The 21092-nt window shown below is 31.7% G+C and overlaps 1 protein-coding gene and 1 long non-coding RNA gene across 12 annotated transcripts in view; one reads left to right on the top strand and one right to left on the bottom strand.

Annotated features, from left to right (window-relative positions):
- Nucleotides 1-21092, top strand: part of LOC119835496 (coiled-coil domain-containing protein AGAP005037) — a 139714-nt gene that overhangs the window by 23403 nt on the left and 95219 nt on the right. The window lies entirely within an intron of this gene.
- The window catches only part of LOC119835499, a 54165-nt gene that overhangs the window by 12985 nt on the left and 20088 nt on the right, over nucleotides 1-21092 (bottom strand). The gene's annotated exons all lie outside the window — the stretch shown is intronic.

Raw genomic sequence — 21092 nt, 5'->3', positions numbered from 1 at the left:
TGACAGATTCGAAATTCAAATGTAATATTTTTTTATAATTAAGTGTAACAGTATTTATGGCCAGACTAAGTAGAATTTCTATTTGACTAACGGCCAGTATTAACTTATCTTATCAACCCAAAAAATTTACAAATTACATGTTAAACTCTGAATACCTAGCAATTGAGTTTCATAAAGGACATTCAACCAGTATGATTTGATCAACGAATTAGTTAATCGTGAATTAAATTTTTTTAAAGCTGTGCATTTAGCTCTTAATTTTTTTTTATACTTCTTTCATATAATTTCTTTAATGTAATACCTGTTGGTGAACCTAAAATAAATAAAATATAGTATTTTGCTAAACGATGTTTCAGAAACGCAAATTGATTAGAGTAAGCTGTTAAGAAAATCGTTAATTAGTTCATCATAAAGATTAGTTTTTCAGAAACTGGTCGTAAATAACTAAATTCGCTACTTATTATCGTTTTGATAATTAGACAATTAAAATTGACTAATTAAGAAAATGGGATATTTTTTCTACTGCAGAAAGTATGATTAAGAGATATTGACACATTTGAATTTGATTTGAGACAGATAAATTAATAACACAACAGCTTATAATTGGATATTTCTTTCATCTCAAATTTATGGGCTATAAATGAAAGAAAAAATTACTAACTTAATAAATTGTACAAATAATTCAACATTTATGAAATAATGGAGTTCCACTACTATATTTTGCTATGAACTTAATTGCTTCGCAGTAGAAATCCGCGTCTGTTTACCCGGAATTATAGAACTAAGCTAACTAATGTGAACGAGTTCTCTATCTATAAACATCTTACAAAAAACAATTGATAGTAAAGCTATTAAAAATGAAAATAGGTTACAATATCTGCATTGCGAATAACAATACAGCATCAGCGGAAGCCATGCGGATGGTAGGGCCTGGAATATCGAATCGATAGACAAATGCATTGTGACAATTGTATTGGCATAAATGTGCGCAATTCTCCAATGTGTGCATGCATTGTGTGTGTCTGTAGCGCCAATATTAATTAGTTGTTGTTACCAGTGGAAGGACGTAGAAATTTTGTATATGAATGGAATATGAGTTTTCTTTGGATTCTAATTGTTTATTTGCAAATGTGTGTATGTGTGCAAGAACGTAACAGGGTTTTTTTAAAAATAGAAGAATGTAATATAAATTTACTATGGATTCTAATTGATTAAAGATGCGTATATGTGTTGAATGAATGAACGTAACAAGACTTTTTTTTGAAAATAGAACTTCGTCATTTTTTTCTTTTACAATTAAAACTAAAATTTTCTTTGAGTATATATTATTCCTAAAAATGTTTCTGAGAATTTAATAAAAGATTAGTATGATTAATAATCCAATTAGATAACTTTTTACGATTAAAAATTGGATGGCTGAAACCGTGTCTTTGACAAGACTTAATTTTAGTTACATTTAGTTAAATAGGCGAATTCTTTTGTATCATCATACTAGATAAATTAGTCAGAAATTGATGTAGTCTCATTACTAGGTCTTAAATTAAATTGATAAAATAATTTGGGATATTATTTAATAACTGTGAATATAGGTGATAAATTCTCCCAGGTGGATTTTCTTTAAAAAAAACATCCTAGTACGTATTTTATAAACAGACAGATTTATTTAATTTACCAGCAACTCAGGTACTTGTTCAAATTCATCAGGGTCATAAGTTAACATTAATGCAAAAACGTTTCATGTATTTCATGTGCTAGTGGCGCCATTTGCGTATGCGGTAACTTCCTGAACTATATAACAATGGCAATGTCATTTTTTGGGTATTATAAAAGCAGTATAGCATTGTAAAATAATCACGCTACATTTTTCCACTATGTTTTTAACAATACCGTAAGCTAACAGCGGTAAATAAAAATATCTGGATATCAAACACAGTAGCATTGTTTACGATGTAAAAAATGCAAAATGTATTCGTTGTTTTTATTTGTTGTGTTCTTGTTCGTTAGTTCCTGAGCTAGGCAAATAGTAGATTGTAGTGTTACGTAAACGGGAGCTGCAATTGTTTTTCCGATCATAACAATAGAATGCATGCAATCGAAATTGTTTTATTGTGTGTGAAGTGGTTGGGTATTAAATAACTCTTTTTGAATACGAATGATACTTTTATTATTGTAAATAAGTGTTTGTTATGTATTTATATATTTTGTGTACGCACAAAATATTTCAGTCTTATAGGCACGATATAATACAAGAATATAAGATCACACGTCTTTCTTTTATCTCTCTTTTTATACATTAAAATGCTCGAAAACGATTTTTGTGAAATTTTATATGTGTACTCGGCAAGTACAGGAATTGGTTGTGGAATGTTTTCAACCCGTCTCTAAAAAGGAGGTCATCAGTTCGAATGTATTTTTGTGTTTGGTTAGCTTAAAACATCAACTGAGTGAAGCGATATTGATGTTTTCTTATATGTGGTAGTCGAGCACGCTTCGGCACCAATTGGGCCACCTCGCATCGGGGAAGTACCACACCCCCACAGAAGACCGGCGTAAAATAGCATTCTGCTGTGTTTCGTTCGGTGAGTGAGGGAGCCGGAGACCCATACCCTTTTCCTTACCCTTCCCAGTCCTTTCCTTTATTCCAATAGCCAACCCTTTCTTAATCCCTTCCCAAAAAAGTCGGCAATCCATTTGTAGAGACGTAAGGTCTGCAATGGACCTAATGCCTCTCCGAATGTTCATGGGCGGTGGTAGCGCTCCGCCAGCTCCATTGCCGACTGTAAAAAAAAAAATGAATATGAAAATTGGTCTCCCGTGTGCTCCTATTCAAATTTGGCCCAGTTCTGATTATTTGAAGGTTTAGTTCTGTTAAATTTGTCATAATATCCTCAAGTAATAAGTATCTGGCAACACAACATGCGCCGAGTCAGAAATGACACACACAATAACCGTGATATATCTAACAATTCCCTACAGTATTAACATGCAAATACAATTATTCGTGTATCAGCATTGGGTCAATTGTTGCGACAAGCGTTACATTCACCCCGACCTAAGCCAAAGCAGTAATAACCCATTTGCATGATAAAGGGACCCGTGTAGTGCATCTTAAATTAAGTCGTATCTATTCTAAAGGGAATTAAAACTATACTAGCGAGCTGCGAGCTACCTGCAGGGTTAGAGGTAAATTATACGGGTAGGAGATTTACCTGTCCCCTGTGTATTGAAAGCGATGAATTTTTAAAATTGCTAAAGGGCTAAGGGCGGTGATGGGGGAGAAGCAGTCGCTTTGAACCTTGCTAAAATAACAGGTGCATTAAATTACTTTTATTTTTCATTGCAATAGCATTTGCTTATCTTTCCTAAATATGAATTGCATTATCCAATAATGATACAAATGTCAGCAATGCTTTGTGAATTTTGATTCCACAGTTATATGTATGCCGCTTTAAATGCCATTCGAATGCATTATCACGCGTGTTAATTAAGTAATTGGCTTGACAATTAATTTGTTAGACAGTATTATCATGAACACTTCCATAAATGGTAATTATTCCCTTTGGGGTCTATCTAATAACGCAATTAGGTGGTATATTCTAATTTGAAACAAAAACACCCTACAAGGTTTTCTTCATTAAAATTTCTAAAAAAGTTTTTAACAGCATACAGCTGGAAGAAAGTGCGCAACGTATGGGCGGACTATTCAATAATATCCTGTAAAGAGCACTCGTTCGTTGGCCTTTGACGGCCTTACATAGGAGCTGGAGTAGCCGTTTCCCTTTGATCATTTTGCCACGCCGCTGACGATTACACGCGCATGCCAGCGAGTTTTTGTTGGCTTACGCTAAGCCGTTCATATGGGGCCAACAAATCCCTTGCGTTCGTTCGTTATATTTTGCACGCAGCGTTTATGCCTATTGCATATTCTTATTACACTATAATTTTTTAACGGTAAAGCCCCTTGACAATAGCTTATTACTTAAGACGTCGTAAGACTCACCTATATCCTACTAGAAATTTTGCTATACCCTACTTCTATACTTAATTTCTTACTAGCGTTCCGGAGTCTTATTCGCACTCCTTTCTGTTCCTGTTGGATTTCCGGGATAAAAACTATCCTATGTCCTTTCTTGGATCGCAAACTATCTTTGTACCACATTTCTTCCAATCCTAACATTAATTCACATTTATAATAGAAGTAGGGATTAGCAGAGCGAGTAACACCTTTAAATTCTTTGAATTATACATTTTTTAATACCTTGAAGTCTATACGTCAATGGATTAATAGTGGTACGGCGTCAATTGGTTTCTATAATAGTTTAACATCAGGTGGCCTCAACGTCGATAGGCCACTATCCTGTTACAAATTCATATTCCTATTAGAATTCCACGTGCTGCAGGAATACTGCGCTCAATATTAATTCAACACTGCATATTATATAAATTTGCGGTGTTTGCGGTCTCGTGAGGTTTCCTTCCGAAGCCCACATGCGTAACGAGCAGGACGGGAAAAAATGGTGGTCGAATTTCCAGACTTAAATAATGAAGAGTGAATTTAGTGTTGTTGAGTTTTTTATTGAACATGGCTCTGTAAGAGGTACCTAAATATTTAATACTTGATATTGTAAAATATGTGTTGCTTGTTAAGTTGTTTCAAATTTATCTTTACTTTCAAACTTTAGTGATGGTGATGATTTTAACCCTTTATCCCAAATGAAAATGATATATATATTTAATAGCCACAGTGCTTCAGCTTCAATATAAAACAATATTTGAGCTGACTCTTAAAGTAATTGAAAGCTTTTGCAGAGTCCAATACCAATCAAATCAAATGTTTAAAAAGTTCGTTCCCGAAAATTTAATATCACAAAAAGCTGGAATATAAAGTTACGTAATTTATTTACAAGATTTATTCGTCTGAAGGTACTTTAGTAATTTTGGTTTCCTTGGATCTCCTTATCTTCGTTTGGATTAGGATAATAGTTCTGTTAAATTTTAAAAGAAAACAACAAAACAAAACGCTTAGCATGGCGAGCAGCTCATTTTAAAATATAATAAATGTAGTTGATAATGAATTTAAATGACAATTTTGATATAATCTATCGCGTTATTTGTTTAGTGATGAGTGTGGAACCTTCACAAATACCTAAGATTTCGTAGACGAATACCAACAAGCACCCGTGGCCCCTTCAATAAAGCGGTTCGACGGAACACAGTGGAGTAGTTAGGAATCTGACATAACCCAAGGCTCCGTTCCCGGGGTCGTGGATATCTGTGAAAAATTTTCCAGCTCAAAAAATATATATGTATTTCAGAAATATTGTTACATAAATTTTCATTAATTTCAACCAAAAACTAAACCGCTTACAAATTGTCAGAACTAAACCAAATGTAAACGGGACCACATGGCATGCACAAATTTCCTTATGAGAAAATAATCATTAAATTCGGTTCACCCAGTGGAAAGTTCTGAGGTAACAAACCTCCCTCTTTTTTATAAACATTATTTGTGTTTTTAGGAATTAAAGATATTTCGTAATAGAACAAAATAATTGTACTTAAGTAAGTATTGGTTTATAAAATACATTGTTTAATTATGCGCTATTACAAATATTCCATATTCTTTCTAGATATAGATAGTAGATATTTGATAATATATTGAAAAGTCAACTGCCGTGTTTGTTTACCGTTTATGCAAATTATACATAGTGATGTTATATGAAAGTCTTATCGACTGTGAAAGCGACATTGAAATCTGCATATTTGCTCACGTATAAGGTGACACACACACAAAGACCACGAGACATGCAACGGATATTTATTTCTTCATATATATAAAATTCTCGTGTCACAAGGTTAGTTACTATAATCCTCCGAAACGGCTGAACTGATTCTCATGAAATTTTGTAAGCACATTGGGAAGATTTGAGAATCGGCCAACATCTCTTTTTCATACCCCTAAATGATAAGTGTAGGGCAGAACAGCGTTTGCCGGGTCAGCTAGTATCATATAAAAGAATGTCGTGTTAGTTAAACTATTTATAACCCAAGAACGGATTAATCGATTTGGCTGAAAATTTAAGCAGAGGTAGTTTAGAACCAGGAGACGGACATAGGAAAGTTTTTTATCCCAGAAATCCCAACGAAATGGAAACATTCGAGGAAATCCCCGGGTCTATCTTTCCTGCGATTACGCGGACAAAGCCGCAAGCGGAAAGCTAGTATAGTATATATGCAATAATTACAAATGGAGACTCGTTTCCTCTCTCACCCTTCCATTTCATTTCCTCTTTCCAGCTGTCTATCCTTTCCTTATCCTTCAATGAAATTTCGTTTGAAAATGTGGGCAGCGCACTCATGGGCGGTTGTCGTTTACCATTAGGCCAAGCACCAGCTCGATTGCCAGTTTATGACATAAAAAAATTAAATGCTGGACCCCTAAACAGTTCAGTATATTTAATCAACAATAGAAGGTCTGATTAATAGTTAAGTCTTATACCAATCGACAGTTTCAAGCCATATGCTGCCAATTTCTTACCGGCTGTACAATTTAAAACAAAAAATTATTTTATTTCGAACACGGCGGTAACGGCGGTTAAATTATAAATTTCAGTAACGAAACTCATCGAGAATATTATATTGTGTTATGTCGTTTTCTAATCTTCCCCTTCCCGGTCTTCACTCGTGGTACATATATATAGCCTATATACAACGCAGATCAGATATCACTTACATATACAATGGTGAAAGAACTTGGGCAATAGGTCCAGCTGTGCCTAAGATTAAAGCCTCCAAACAACATTGTAGGCAATTCACATAAATAGGTTCAGTGAAATTAAAATAAAAAATATAGCAAAAATAGTAGACTGATGAACAGATGCATACATTAAAATGTCTGCATAAATATAAAGATGGAATCTAACGTATCGTTAGTTACTTATCTTCGAAACTCTGAAACCCTCACGATACCCCCTGTAGTCATCAATCACTTAGTATACGTATTTTGTATTCTCTATAGTAAGAAGTGTCTTAGTTTTGTTTTACTATGCTGTTACGACTTTTCTGGAAAATTCCTTCTATTACATTTACTGAAAAGCATCAGGTTTAAATACAAATTGAAAAGTTAAGTTGTGTTTACCATAAAGCAGCTTATAAAATGTACTTTGATTAAATTCTGATTGCTGTTCAAATCAAGATAATAAGTAGTAAGTTCAATAAGATATAATAAAATACTAAATTTGTTAGCGTTTTATAATTAAATTTATTATTAAATATTTCAGTTTACAATATATTTAAGAATTGTAATTATGTTAACATACTCGTACATAACGGAGACGGTAATAAATATGGAGTACTTAATTATCTAATTATAGATATACGAGACTATTAATACGAATAATAGACAAATAATAAACATTATTAGCCATTTCTGTACACTCATTTGGAAGATAATTTTTAATCAATCACGGTGTTCCGGTTGACTTGTTGTGATGTTATTGAGTACAACGAATAACCTAAAATTACATATACTAGGTACTTTTAGCTGAGGTGAACCCGGACATAGCTGGTGCAGATATAATTCCCTCATAAAATGTAAGGAAAGGGTTAATTCTATTGTAACTGGAGTATCCTTGAGTTGTCGAAAGTCTTATCGAAACTAAGGATATTGGCGATCAATAACGTTTTATTGCGCTATTGGGTACATGAATTCATAGTAATGAATTACTGTTTCTTTCTCCACCTCCACCATTGATTAGTAATTGTTGTTACATGTGGAATTGAATGTTGTGAACCGAACTTTATTGTATGTGGATATGCTTTATTTTAAATTACCTGCTACAATATCGTTTTTTACTAACAAGTAATAGATCCTAAATAATTTTAAAATTATGCCTTTATAATAAATCTATGCTTTTATTTATATTTTATAAATTGTATTTAATTATATATAAATCACTACATAGTATAAAACAAAGTCGCTCTTCGCCGCTGTGTGTTTAGATCTTTAAAATAACGCATCATATTTTGATTTGTTTATGATAGTGATTTATATCAACATACAATTTTAGAGAATAGGAAGGTTTATATGTAGGTATATTATGTATTATTGAACCCGTACGAAGCCGGGTTGGGTGGCTAGTAAAATTTTCACAATATTTTAAAATGTTTAAAAAAGCAAATATTAGCCAAATTGGTAGAAAATAAATTTATGATAGAAAATGTTTTAATTTTACACAATAATTAGCTGACCCGGAAAACGCTTTTCTGCCTTACTCTTATCATTTTTCCGTTTCGGAGGAGTATAATAAGTAACATTGTAACACAAGAATTTTACATACTCGTATACAGATAAACAACACATAAATCGTAATACACAGTGTACTACTATCCAGCTTTTCTAACTCTTCTGTTAGCGTGATAAAACGATAATGTTTCATTACTTTATCCTTATTTTCTTTGTTCATCTTGCGATGTATCTATTTACGTATTTATTTCATAATTGGTTTACGAACAGACGCCGCCTGAAAAGCTTTTAACCTTGCGCTTTGTTGAACGTGTCATGATAGAACACGTGATGTCAATAGAGGTTTTATATTAAAAAGCTTTCAATTTTCCAGTAGGGCTACAACTTTATATATCATATACCTTATTATTTAACCTCTCTTGTAAGTATATCACTTAATTCAATGTTTTTGTATGCAAAAAAAGTAAACCAAATATATAATATTAACATTGATTAAAATGTGTATTTATATAGGTTTCGTTGAAATGTTGGGATAACATAGAATTTTATTTATTACTAGCTTTTACCCGCTGCTTCGCACGCGTTAAATTGGAGCAGTTTAATAGATTTAATTATAAACCTTCCTCATAGAGACAGAGAGAGAGAGACTTTGATTTATGCTATGTAGTGATTACAAAAATAAATCGTCACCATTTAGTATGAAATCAATCATTACGGTTAAGAAATGAAATATAGGTATGGATATAACGGCCGGTTGCAATTAATCATGGCTGGGTAATGAATTTCATTGAACGCGTAATTTTATGCGGAGGCATGTCTCGCTGAGACGAATGTTCGTTTGTACACATTCCGCTACTCAGTTCGCTAACGCAAATGTAAATTGAAAGTTCTTATCTCCAGTCTGAGGGATTACCTAGAATTCCATTAGGTACATTTGAACTTTCTGTGAAGCTTTGGAAACTTTATCGTGGGAGCCCTGTAGCTATTCAACTCGTAGCCGACACGGCCTCGATTAAGCTCACAGTTCCCGTCGCGTTGCTTGGTACGCCGGTCGCCCGCCACGACCGAATTTAACTTTTTAGATAACGTAAATACTATTGTATCTAATGCACGAAAAACAGCAGTGCAGTGACCTATCCCAATATTTTTACTTATTCCAGGTAACAAGATATAACCATCGATAAATGTGTAACTGTCTCTTGTCGGTATGGACGTAGCGATTTAGTTTGAAGCTTGCATTATATTCAATAAAATAATTATTTATATAATTAAAATAAAATTGTTTGCACGTATACAATGTTTTCTTTTATACCTTAGTGCACTATTTCCTATTTATTTCATCAACTATAGTTCTATACTAATCATATAAAGTATTAATATATTTTTTACAAGTACATAAATATGTTTATATGCATGTAGTTATAAACCCTTTAACAAACGCACGATTACGTCTATCAGCTGATAATACGATGCTTTTATCGGGTTTGAAAACTGCACCACACAACAGCTGGAATTAATAATACTCGTAGTTTCCAAGAATTTGCCGGACATTCCGATGCTTTGCGATAGCAAATACAGATTTATTTGGATTTCAATATTAATATTGACAGTCAATGCGGCTCCATTGCAAGATTTGATTTTCTGTTATATTTCAACTCCATACAAAGGCGAATTATTCCTTATAATGCGCATGCATATTTATAATATTTATTTATACAATTGTATTTGCATACAACACACTGTATTTACCTATATCTAATAATATAATACGTAAAATGTGGACACATACCGATCACAAATATTTTACATTGCTACAGAGCAGTTAGATTTCAGCACCAACTGTATTTCGAAATACGAACATCAAACGATAAACGTTTCAATACGTGCCTTGCGTAAACGGATATGTCGGTAGTATTTCGATTTATAGGCAAATACCCAAAACAATTGGCCTATGATTGTAGTTAATGTACGTTAAAGAGTTTATAATGTACTGATCACACTATAGAGGTCAAGCTAAATCGATTAACATCTTTTAAATTTAGGCTCGACTCTTAATGTTACAACGCTATAGTTTCAAATAGGATTTTTTTAAATGCGTTACAGATAGCAATCTATATTAATTGAATGAAATAGAAATTCACAAAAATGAAAGGAAGTAATGACTCGAAAGGCCCTTTGATTAAGGATATTAAAAAAGGTTAAGCAATGGGAAAGTTAACCTGATTTACTCTTATGTTCTTATTACTGAATATTTTAGCGGTTTTTCGTTGGAAAATAAAAATGGGCCAAATAGACGTTAGGGTACCGGGAAAGAACTTGAGTTCTCTTTGCTTTTGGAGATTCCTTTGCTAAATATATTAAAAAGATCGAGATTTTTTATCTATTTAGCTTACTTGAGTATTTCGTATTTATGTATTTCTAGACAAATTGATTATAATTTAATTAGGCAGCTATAGGAACCGAGTAGCTGTTTAAATATGTAATCAGAGTGTATACGCGCTTTAATATTTAATCACTCTGTCTATATGTTTGCTCACATTTCTGTATAATGTAATCTTAAATCGGGAGATTATTAAAATACTGAATTTATAAAACTTAATATTGTCGGGTTTCAACCTTTGATCGTTCAGAGTAATCATAATGAAGCACGGCGGGTGGCCTTTGTGTAAAATAATTTTATTTGTTTATTTACTGAATAAACGAAGCAAACAAATGACTTACTATTACTTTGATTACTTATGTACCATATGATACACTTTTACCTACCAATAGCTTTAATCATTATTTATTTAACTCAAGTTTAAATTTAGATCTTCCCAAAACGTCTTGCAAGTTACAGGGCTTCAAAAGGGTTCAATATTATAAAAAAGTCGTTCATGTTAATAATATAGTTGTAGTAATTAGTCTGTCGGCGTTTTCCTCAAAGTATATTAAAGGTTCTATTTCATTCTTCGTTCTTTTAGCGAAACATTAAATGCTTAATATCATATTTATCATCTTTAAAACTCAATTAAAATTACTGCAACATCATAATTTAACTAAGAAGATATAAATGGAAATTGAAAAATTGTAAATGAGTATTAGGTATATAGATATAAAAAAAACTGCCAACGCGTATTATAATGCAATAATTTTTTTTTCACCCAAAAAGGCCTTCTTTTGTGTTCTGTGTTTGTAAAACCACAACGTTCACGAGAGGTATTTACCCTCTTTTATATAACCCTTAGAAATAAAAACATTCCAGATATAAAACATTGTTCAACTTTAACTGTAGATATTTTAAATAAAAAGTAAATATTCATATGATTTTGATTTGTAGATGTTCCTTGTACCCTGCAAGGCCAAAAAATTGCTTTTCAAAGGACCGTGGTCCATGACCGTGACCATGGACAGTGGACCGTGGACCGCCTTCCATGGTCTACCCGCCTTTTTTCACAATACTTTTAACGAACATCCGCGTGGCAGCCATTTAATCACAGCAAAATAATAAACGTAAAACGTAATTTTGACATTGACATATTACGAACATGATATCATAAAAAACTGCACAGAGCACTCAATTTATTTAACGTCCAATTAAAATCTTTCATATTTTATCCATGCAATTTTTCACAAGATTCGTAAAGTATTGTTTTCTACATGGTAGGTGCTTGGTGTGCTCAATACGCAAATGTAATGGCCAGCATGTTTTTAAAACTAGATCACGTATATATAAATCGTTTAATAACCCAGTCGCAATCCTCTGACGCAGAGTTACGTCATTACATACGAAAGCTTTTAAGAGACTATTTACATTTAAGTACGTACCCAACCTAAATTACGGGCCGCTTTTTTGCTAGCACGTAATTATATTTTATGAAATATATGTCATTAATTATATGCGAAACGTCTAACCTCGTTAATCGTTATTTAATTATAAACATTACCAATTTATTTTACAAACTTACAGAACAATACGTTAAATTACAGCAGCGTAAGATGGACAAACTTTGCAGCATCCTCTTAGTTCTTGTTTGGTTTGTAGGAAACTCAATTAACGTGTACATGAATATACATGAAGTGCTTGTTATATTGCTTTCATATGGAGAAAGCTCTTCTTATTACTTAAATTGATTTCGTTAATTTATTAGACAGAAATGAATTACATATTGAATACAATACTGATTATAAAAATTTTGGTTTTGGAAAATAATTGTGGTGGTATTTAGTTCTGTAATGGAATTTCTTAGTGTTTTCATATGTCTTATATATGTATATACCTACTTTTAAATTTAATGACAATACCTTTTCATAATTATCGAATTATTCACATACATAAGGCACTATTATCCCAAACGTAGGGCGACCGATATTCGTCTTTTCACTGCGTGTTTATTTGGATTTAGCGATTTGTTTATCATTGCTTAAGCGTGTTAGCCTATTGACATATTTCTGTGAACTGCACTATGTACGGGTTATAGTTTTAGCTTTTGTTTAAGTCAAGCGTTATACTTTTTACGTAGGTACCTACGTTACAAAAATTTTGAGAACACATTTCACAAGTATGACGTGTTGAATCAATTTTATACACATCTCTACAGTTATTTTGCGGAAAAGCAATGAATTTCTCTATATTCTTCTTTTATATATGTTTCATCTCAGGTTGATGAATACGATGTTTGAAAGCTTCGCTAATTATTTCTTTTGTTTAAGAATTATTCATTTCACAAAGAATATTAATCTTCAAGCGATGAGAGCTATCTACAGCTTTTGTACCAAGTGGCGTGAATTTTATTTAAGATTAAGGAGGATAGTGATAGCAATGTGGTTTATTATAATTGTTCAAAACTTTAAAAGATACATTACTCTCTGTGTTCAATATTAAGTGTTTAAAAATGTTGTATTGAAACAATTTGATGAATTTTAATTAGTTTACTTTATTTAATAAATTCTCCACAACACAAAATTGTTAGTAAGTAGTAGCTATTTACATAACAATTAAACCAGGTACAAAAAATATAATAATCATGGATTGTCGTCCACGATCTCTGAGGTTTTGTTTAATTTGTTTCACATCATTTCATACCCTTTGTATAAATATTGTATATCTAGAGACACTATTGGTTAAAAATCTTAATTTTTTAACAAATGTGTCTGGTTATTTAATTTTAAATCTTAAATGAATTTTAATATTATTTGATAAGAATTAAATATATTTTTAATTTCTATACGCTAATATATAAATTTTATATAAAATAAATTTGAATTATAATGCGCGCTAATATAATTCCCAAAAATGCTTGCGAATTGTCGCATATGAAAACATTTGAGCGAATTTCTGACAATTTTGAACTAACAAAAATACAAATAAAATAATCATAAATAAAAGAAACATTAACTTCGAACTAACGTAAATACGTTCAGCCTACATAATTTTATATCGCTTAGTTATATACCACATACTTGTATTTTTGGTAAAAAACTTTAAGATTTATATTAAAAACAATTAATTTCTCATTATTTACATTAAATACAAAAAAAATGGTTGCCTGTAAAGTCGGTTTTACGGGCGAAGATTTTACGTGACAACGTCTTTTTCTCGGTAGAATATTTATTGATATGAATATTATTAAATTGCACAATAGGAACAAGGAATTGAATGAAAAATCTTTTGACGTGACAACGTCTTAAATTAGGTTGCGGCTCGGAGGCACTCATGAAAAAGTGTAACGCCCGGTAACGTTACGATGAGTCACCGAACTATGATCGGTCCGCCGCGCGCGCAGCACTAGAGAATTAGGCGCATTTTGTCTTGCGTGTTTGTGTCTCTGTCTCTGTTTTTTAGTAACAAAATATATTTTCTATAGTTAAAATTTGTGCAATTCTTATTTTCATTCAATTCCTTGTTCCTATTGTGCAATTTAATAATATTCATATTAATAAATATTCTACCAAGAAAAAGACGTTGTCACGTAAAATCTTCGCCCGTAAAACCGACTTTACAGGCAACCATTTTTTTCATGAGTGACTCCGAGCCGCAACCTAATTTAAGACGTTGTCACGTCAAAAGGAAATCAAAACTAAATCGTAATGTGCAAAAATCTTATGGGGTGTGAGAAATTAAAAATAATCACATTTAACTTTATAACTAAATTCAAAAAAGCAAGACCCTTTTCCTAGAATCGCATTAGGAATCGTATTTCTATAGTAGCCCCTTGTCGCAGTAGCCTCTTTTCCCGATCCCCCCTCTTTTATTGGGTAGGACAGAGATAAAATAAAATATATTGGGATAATATAAAATATATGACACTCATAGATAACGTGACTTTCAATTGGTAATATATGTATAAGTTATTATATCGGTTTAGTAGATCCAGATATTATCCCATATTACAAACATACAATATGAGTGTAGATAAAGTAATTCCAATAATATTAAATTTATCAATATTTAAATACGGATTTTTTTTTATTAATTGGTAGATTATTGAAATTTTCCCTTTATTATTAAATTTATGTATCTATGACGGTGGAAAGCTTATCTATATTTTTTAAACAATTTAAAACATCTACACAAAATATTACCACTTTATACCTACGTCACTATTAATTGAATTATTAAATTAACTCTAGTAACGATGTTAACCTACATTAATAATGCCTACATAATCAATTGATTCAATTTCCGCTCTAAATTGAATGGTTCCGAGAGTATAATTTAATACCCGCTATCTATGAAAGAAAGTCTATTCATTCGAAGCAAATAAAATATTCACTTTTGACTTCTTCTAACGTTTCTTTTATCTTGAGCACAATAGGATTAAGCACACAATAATATTTCACAATCTATTATTTTAACTCAAATAAAACATGCATAAACGTATTTCCAATATCTGCTGCTTCAGTTTGCGTAGATTACCAAACTAATCCCTCTGTTTGCATGATGTTTGATTAAGTGAAACTCGCTTCTGTTTCTCTGTTTACAGTCGTTTGTTTTGCTTTTCATAGTTCTCCCGACAGTATAACTTTCGACTTTTAACTTAATTAGTGTTTTGCTCGTATAATATTTCGTGCTTTAGTAATGAATTAAATGAACAAATGCAACTATTAAAGCATACGTTTTTCACATCAAATTACCTAACTGTTCTTTGTTACACGAGTTTTTTTTTGTCTTTATTACTGTCGTAACAAATTAGCTCATAATCCGCTCCATTATAGTTACCTTTTCCTACATTTATGCTGTAATTGATTCAAATTTATTCAGGCGCGAAAACGTTATAGTCACGAGGTATTTTTGGGTTGATAATGTTAATATTGGAATGTATACTTTCACTAATTCAATTTAATTTTAACTAGTAGTTTATCCAAGCTTCGCCCATAGTTCCTGAGATAGGGGCGTTAAAACAAACTCGGAAAACGAGATAAAAAATTGCCTACGTGTTATTCCAGTTGTCCAGCTATGTACTAAATTTCATTGCAATCTGTTCAGTAGTATTTGCGTGAAAGAGTAACAAACACACACACATCCTTACAAACTTTCGCATTTATAATATTAGTAGGAAGTAGGACAGAATTGCAAAGAAAGTGAAAGTAAAAGTTATTATCATTATGGCAAATAATTTGTAAATATACTCGTATATATTATTTTATAATTTTTGGTACGTGGCGGAATTCGGAACTAAAACGTCGTTTGATGAAGGATCGTGGAGCGTAGTGGTTGATGCGGTTTTGATGATTCCCTATTTACAAGAATTAGATTTATCCCATTTCAATAATTCAGGCTATCTATATAAATTAATAATGAACCAATGAGAAAAAAAATATTGCTAGTTCCCGAGAAATGTCAAGATTTTCGTCGCGTTATAACTTCCCCTTTCGTTCCTAATTTCGCTGAAACAAGGGTGATGTTTTGTATTTGACGCCCACGCCCCTATGGCAGTGGTCAAGTGCCAAAAGATCATTGTAGCTTGTATCCTATGCTTGTTTATGAAAATTGACATGTTTTCCGCACCATTGCACACACCTATGAGAGATAGATAGATCGACATCATTTAGAACATTACTTTTTAACGGATTTTAAACGCATTTATTCATTATATTATTCAACGACGACGTTGCGATCGCTGTACTTCTAAATATGTAATACTCGCGTTAAAATCAAACATAAGAAAATTCAATGCATTTATTCAAATCAAAAATGGACTATTCCATTGCATTGCTTTTTTATGTTTACCTACGAGAACAAGCCCGACAGCTGATTGCATTACGCCGACTGATATGAATTGATTGATGGTTCGATAGCAGTATTGTAAATCAATTTCAAAAAATACCTTCATAACAATGTATAGGTGATGTGATGTTATTCGAAGTTTCAATGGAGAATTTTACTATTATTTGTGTTGTTTTCAAATCTTACAATGCGTATTACTTTCGGATCTTTTCTAGTTTTGCTTGTACACAATGTTGTCGTTTGTGATGACCTTTAATGTTATTTAGGGGAGACGTGTAATATTAGAAAATGATGAGGAATTATTATATAGTTTTATGAATTTAATGTTTCCCGAAAGAATTTCTCAAACGTTCGTGTCTCCCTCGAGTGACTGGTGCATATTATAATATTAAAAATGACAAAATGAATATTCTGAGATATTATGCCATATTTGTGAAACTATTTAATTCTGTATTTTATTTTGATTGACATTAAATCGCAATGTATTGGATGATAAAGGATCACTTCTACTTAATGGACAAGGAATCATTAATAATTTTATAAGACTTTATTGTTCGACCGAAAGTTTTCGTTTAATTCCGGATGAGGGATTTATTCACAAATATGATCCATATATGTGCAATATAAATAAACGTAATGCCTATAGGTTTGTGTGTGCCTTTTAAGTTATATTCTTAATATTACGTAAATCTGTTCAGGGATTTTTCGGAAAGTTAACCCTGTTTCTACACTCAATTTAACCATTTGGAAAAACATTATAAATAAACGTAACACATGTACGTACTAGATTCATATCTCGTGTCTAGTTAAATTGATCAATGACCTTATTAATTAAAGAAATAATTAGTCATTTATTAGATTTTATACGGTACCAGCCGCTCGTCTTGTTACCCCTGATTTTTTCCAAAATATAAAAAAATAAAATAATACATGGAAAACTATATTGAGATGTTTGAAAATTCTGTCCTTGTATTCACTCGTAAAACGGTGATACTTTGCCTCTTTAATATTGACAATATAGTTGATTTTAAAATTCTCAATCACATAATTTTTAGATTATTAATTATTTGTATCTAAATTACATTTTAATGTATTGACAAGTTTTAAGAGTCGCTTATTAGTCGCAAGATAAACGTAAATATAATATAACAAAATCACTAGACATATACATGTCTGCTTATTATGTCTGTTTGTAAGCATTCCTATATGACATGATGCACACCCCAAAAATACATACGAAATCAACATTATAATAATCATTACCCCTTGTACCGCCGCCTATTTTATGAAAAAATCTTATTTCTGTATACTGCTAATATTTAAATAATATTATTACTAGTCTGAACATGCATGACTCCTATCATATATCATATATATATATATCATATATATATTATATATATCATAGTCTTCTGAAGTGGCAAAATGGAATTTGTCATAGTTACTAACTCCTGTTTAAATTTTCTCAGAATTGGAATTCCTGTGATGCTTTATATAATCCTTTGAGAAGGTGTAGAACATCTTGCAGTTCTGAAGGCATAGGTACCTGTGCTTTCCTTTGAATAGGTATTCAATCAAAATACCTAGTCCCTTTAATTTAACGTTCAAATTGACAGAAAACTAGTTTGTAGTGACGTTTTAGTCTTAAATCTATACTTACAATATAAAGTTGAAAACTGTTTGTTTGAAATCGCAGTTTACTATAATTAGTAAAAATGTTTCTGTTTTCGATTATAGCCGTTTTTTCAATCCTTGGTCATTCAAGATTAGCCCAATTTACAAGTGTCAATACTTTTAAAATGTCAACTTAAACATGTCAAAAGTGGGGCATAATTGAATGAAATTTTAATGAATAAATTTTAATCGGTTCTTTAATCCAATATTTATCTTATACCTTTAAACGAGCAATTCTTGTATATATATGTATAATTGGAATCTCGGAATTGGCTCCAACGATTTTCATGAAATTTAGTATATAGGAGGTTTCGGGGGCGATAAATCGATCTAGCTAGGAATCTTTTTCAGAAAATGTCATATTCGTGTTTTATCGACTTAAACTTACTTTTTTAACAAATAGGAGGCGTTTGAGTAGTCAATTATTATGACTCTTCCTGACATCTATTGGCGAATAATAATACTATTTTTTGGCGAATAGTTAAAACAACAAAAAAAAAAATACCGAGCAAAGCTCGGTCATCCAAGTACTGACATTTTATATGAATAAGCTGTTAGGGTTATACATGAGCCTGTATATAACATGAAAACTGTACATTTTTAAACGACAGTATTAAAGCCAATTAATCTCTTCGGCCTGATTAATATTACAATAGCGTGTTTTCGAGCGAAAACACAATCACAATAATTGAATTTTCAGCTCTACCTGTCCAATATTGCTTGCTTATTGAGCGGAAATGCTATGCTATTATTGATACCAGGAACTCATTTCGTCTACCGAACTCGGTATATATAATTCTGATTAAATAATACAATTAGAAATACATTGTACCAAGAAGTATTTTCTTAATATAAATATTAATACTAATTATAACAAATGACACCGATGGTCTTGGGGAGGGAGATACCTAATAAATGACAGCAATCTCCTATCGAATACAAAAAAAAAAAAATCACAATTGTCAATGGGTAGAAGTCTCATCTAGTTATCGAGTAAGAAAACAAAAAAAACGGTCGAATTAAGAGCCTAATATGTTTTGAGAACGTCGATTAAAATCTTACAAATGCAAACAGAGATGAATTCGTAAGAAATAAAAAAATCTCTCGGAATAGTCGAGGCCTGGAATCGCTTCGAAAAAATAGAGAAAAACAAATATAGGTATTATGCTTTGAAACGGAAAACGAAAGAAACATCTTGTTATTGAATCAAGTTCTCTCGATTCCTTGAAATATTATCATTACCTTTAAAAATCTTGCTGTTTCCCCTTAACTGAGAAAAGCGTTAAAAGGTTCTCGCTCCTTTGCAATTTTCTTTGACATTAAAGTGAGCCAGCAGCTTTGCAGCCCTCGTTACCGATTGCCGCGTTTCAATTTAATTTTCATGCCTTGAATAACTCAATTTATTCCATCCAGCGGATCACCATTCAATCAATCAACATTCACCCGTTATAATAAACGGCGGTGTTTCAGCCAATATTTGTACATTCTTATTTTGTATTCGTAGTAGTTAGGTACTGTCAACTTTAACTGTTATTAATCTTAATTGTTGGTTACAGCTTTCAATATTTATAAAAAATAGTTAAGCGTTTATTATGCTTTGTTTAAAAAAAAAATAATAAAGCAAAATCTCTTTATCTTGGTAAGTCTTTAACAGCAGCCGAGTTAATTAATTCTTAAAAGCATTCTTGAGTTTCTAGCGAGCATAATACGGCTTGCGGTAGTTAAGAATTCATAACGAACTATATGGGTTCCTATTTATTAAAATATTATAGAATGTATCGTTGTTATGCAATATTAATGTATAACTCATAAATATGTAATAAAAATTTAATTTAATGTATGTAAAAATAAACTGTCAATAAAATAAAGTGCACAATAGTTGAATTGATTTTGTAATGCTATCAACTCTTTCATACGTTGGCTTTGGGATACCTTCGCACTAGTCTTAGAATTTTCAATAGATTAGAGCATGCGCAGCGTGGTGACAATCGATTTGGAAGACATGTTTTAATACGTGAACCTAGCACGCCGACTTGATCTCATTTACTTTGCTCACGACAGTATAGATTGGAAAGAAATCGTATATTTTGCGCCAATCAAATGTTTTTTGTCGCTTACCAAATGCACGATATAGCTATGAACAGTGTCATATGTATTGAACTAATGAATATTAATTGTTGCTAATTAAGCGCCCTGGCTATGATCTTCAGTATTGGGATTCATTGAACCCTTGTTTATAATTTCGAAAAATAATAGTACAATTAAAATAGAGCTCTTATGATATTTTAAAATGAAAAAGATTTTCGCTATAACGCAGACAGAATGGCCTCTTATTTATTCTGCATTCGTCGTCATGTGTACGCTACGCTACTATAATGCGATTAGCTTACTTTTTACACAAAAGCCTGACTTGAACTCGTGAAATAAAATGCTGAATAGAACGACGTCACTCACTACGAAAGAGTTTTACACACACACTTTATCTATCGAATATACATAGTTACATATTATTTTTATCGTATTTAATTGAACGTTCGCAATGGTAAGTTGGAGTATATCTTTTTCTATTTATTTATCGCAAATAGAATAAAATTTTGTTACTTACAAGCATTCCACCAGCGGCTTCGCTTGCGTGATGAAAGAAATTCCCCAAGGGATTGTTTCACCGCAGCAAAGAGTAGGGCTATGTAACTATAAATTCCAAATACACAAATCGTACTACAAAAGAAAGATAAACAAACAAACATGCTTTCGCATTTATTAGTACCCATTTCTAATTAAGTATATTTGAATTTGACGCAGTACGTACAACAAGATACCACGAGATATGTTATTGAAAATAATATAGTTATAGTTTTGTTAAATTCCGCAATACCTAAAATATTTGACAAAAACAAGCTTTTTTTTTCAATAGCATTATGAACACAGAAATGACCCAAAATGTATGTACGTACTGGTGTAATG

The sequence above is a fragment of the Zerene cesonia genome, chromosome Z, assembly GCF_012273895.1.
Source record: "Zerene cesonia ecotype Mississippi chromosome Z, Zerene_cesonia_1.1, whole genome shotgun sequence".
Lineage (NCBI taxonomy): Eukaryota > Metazoa > Arthropoda > Insecta > Lepidoptera > Pieridae > Zerene > Zerene cesonia.
Note: the sequence above shows the minus strand (reverse complement) of the source record. Positions and strands in the feature narration are given on the sequence as shown.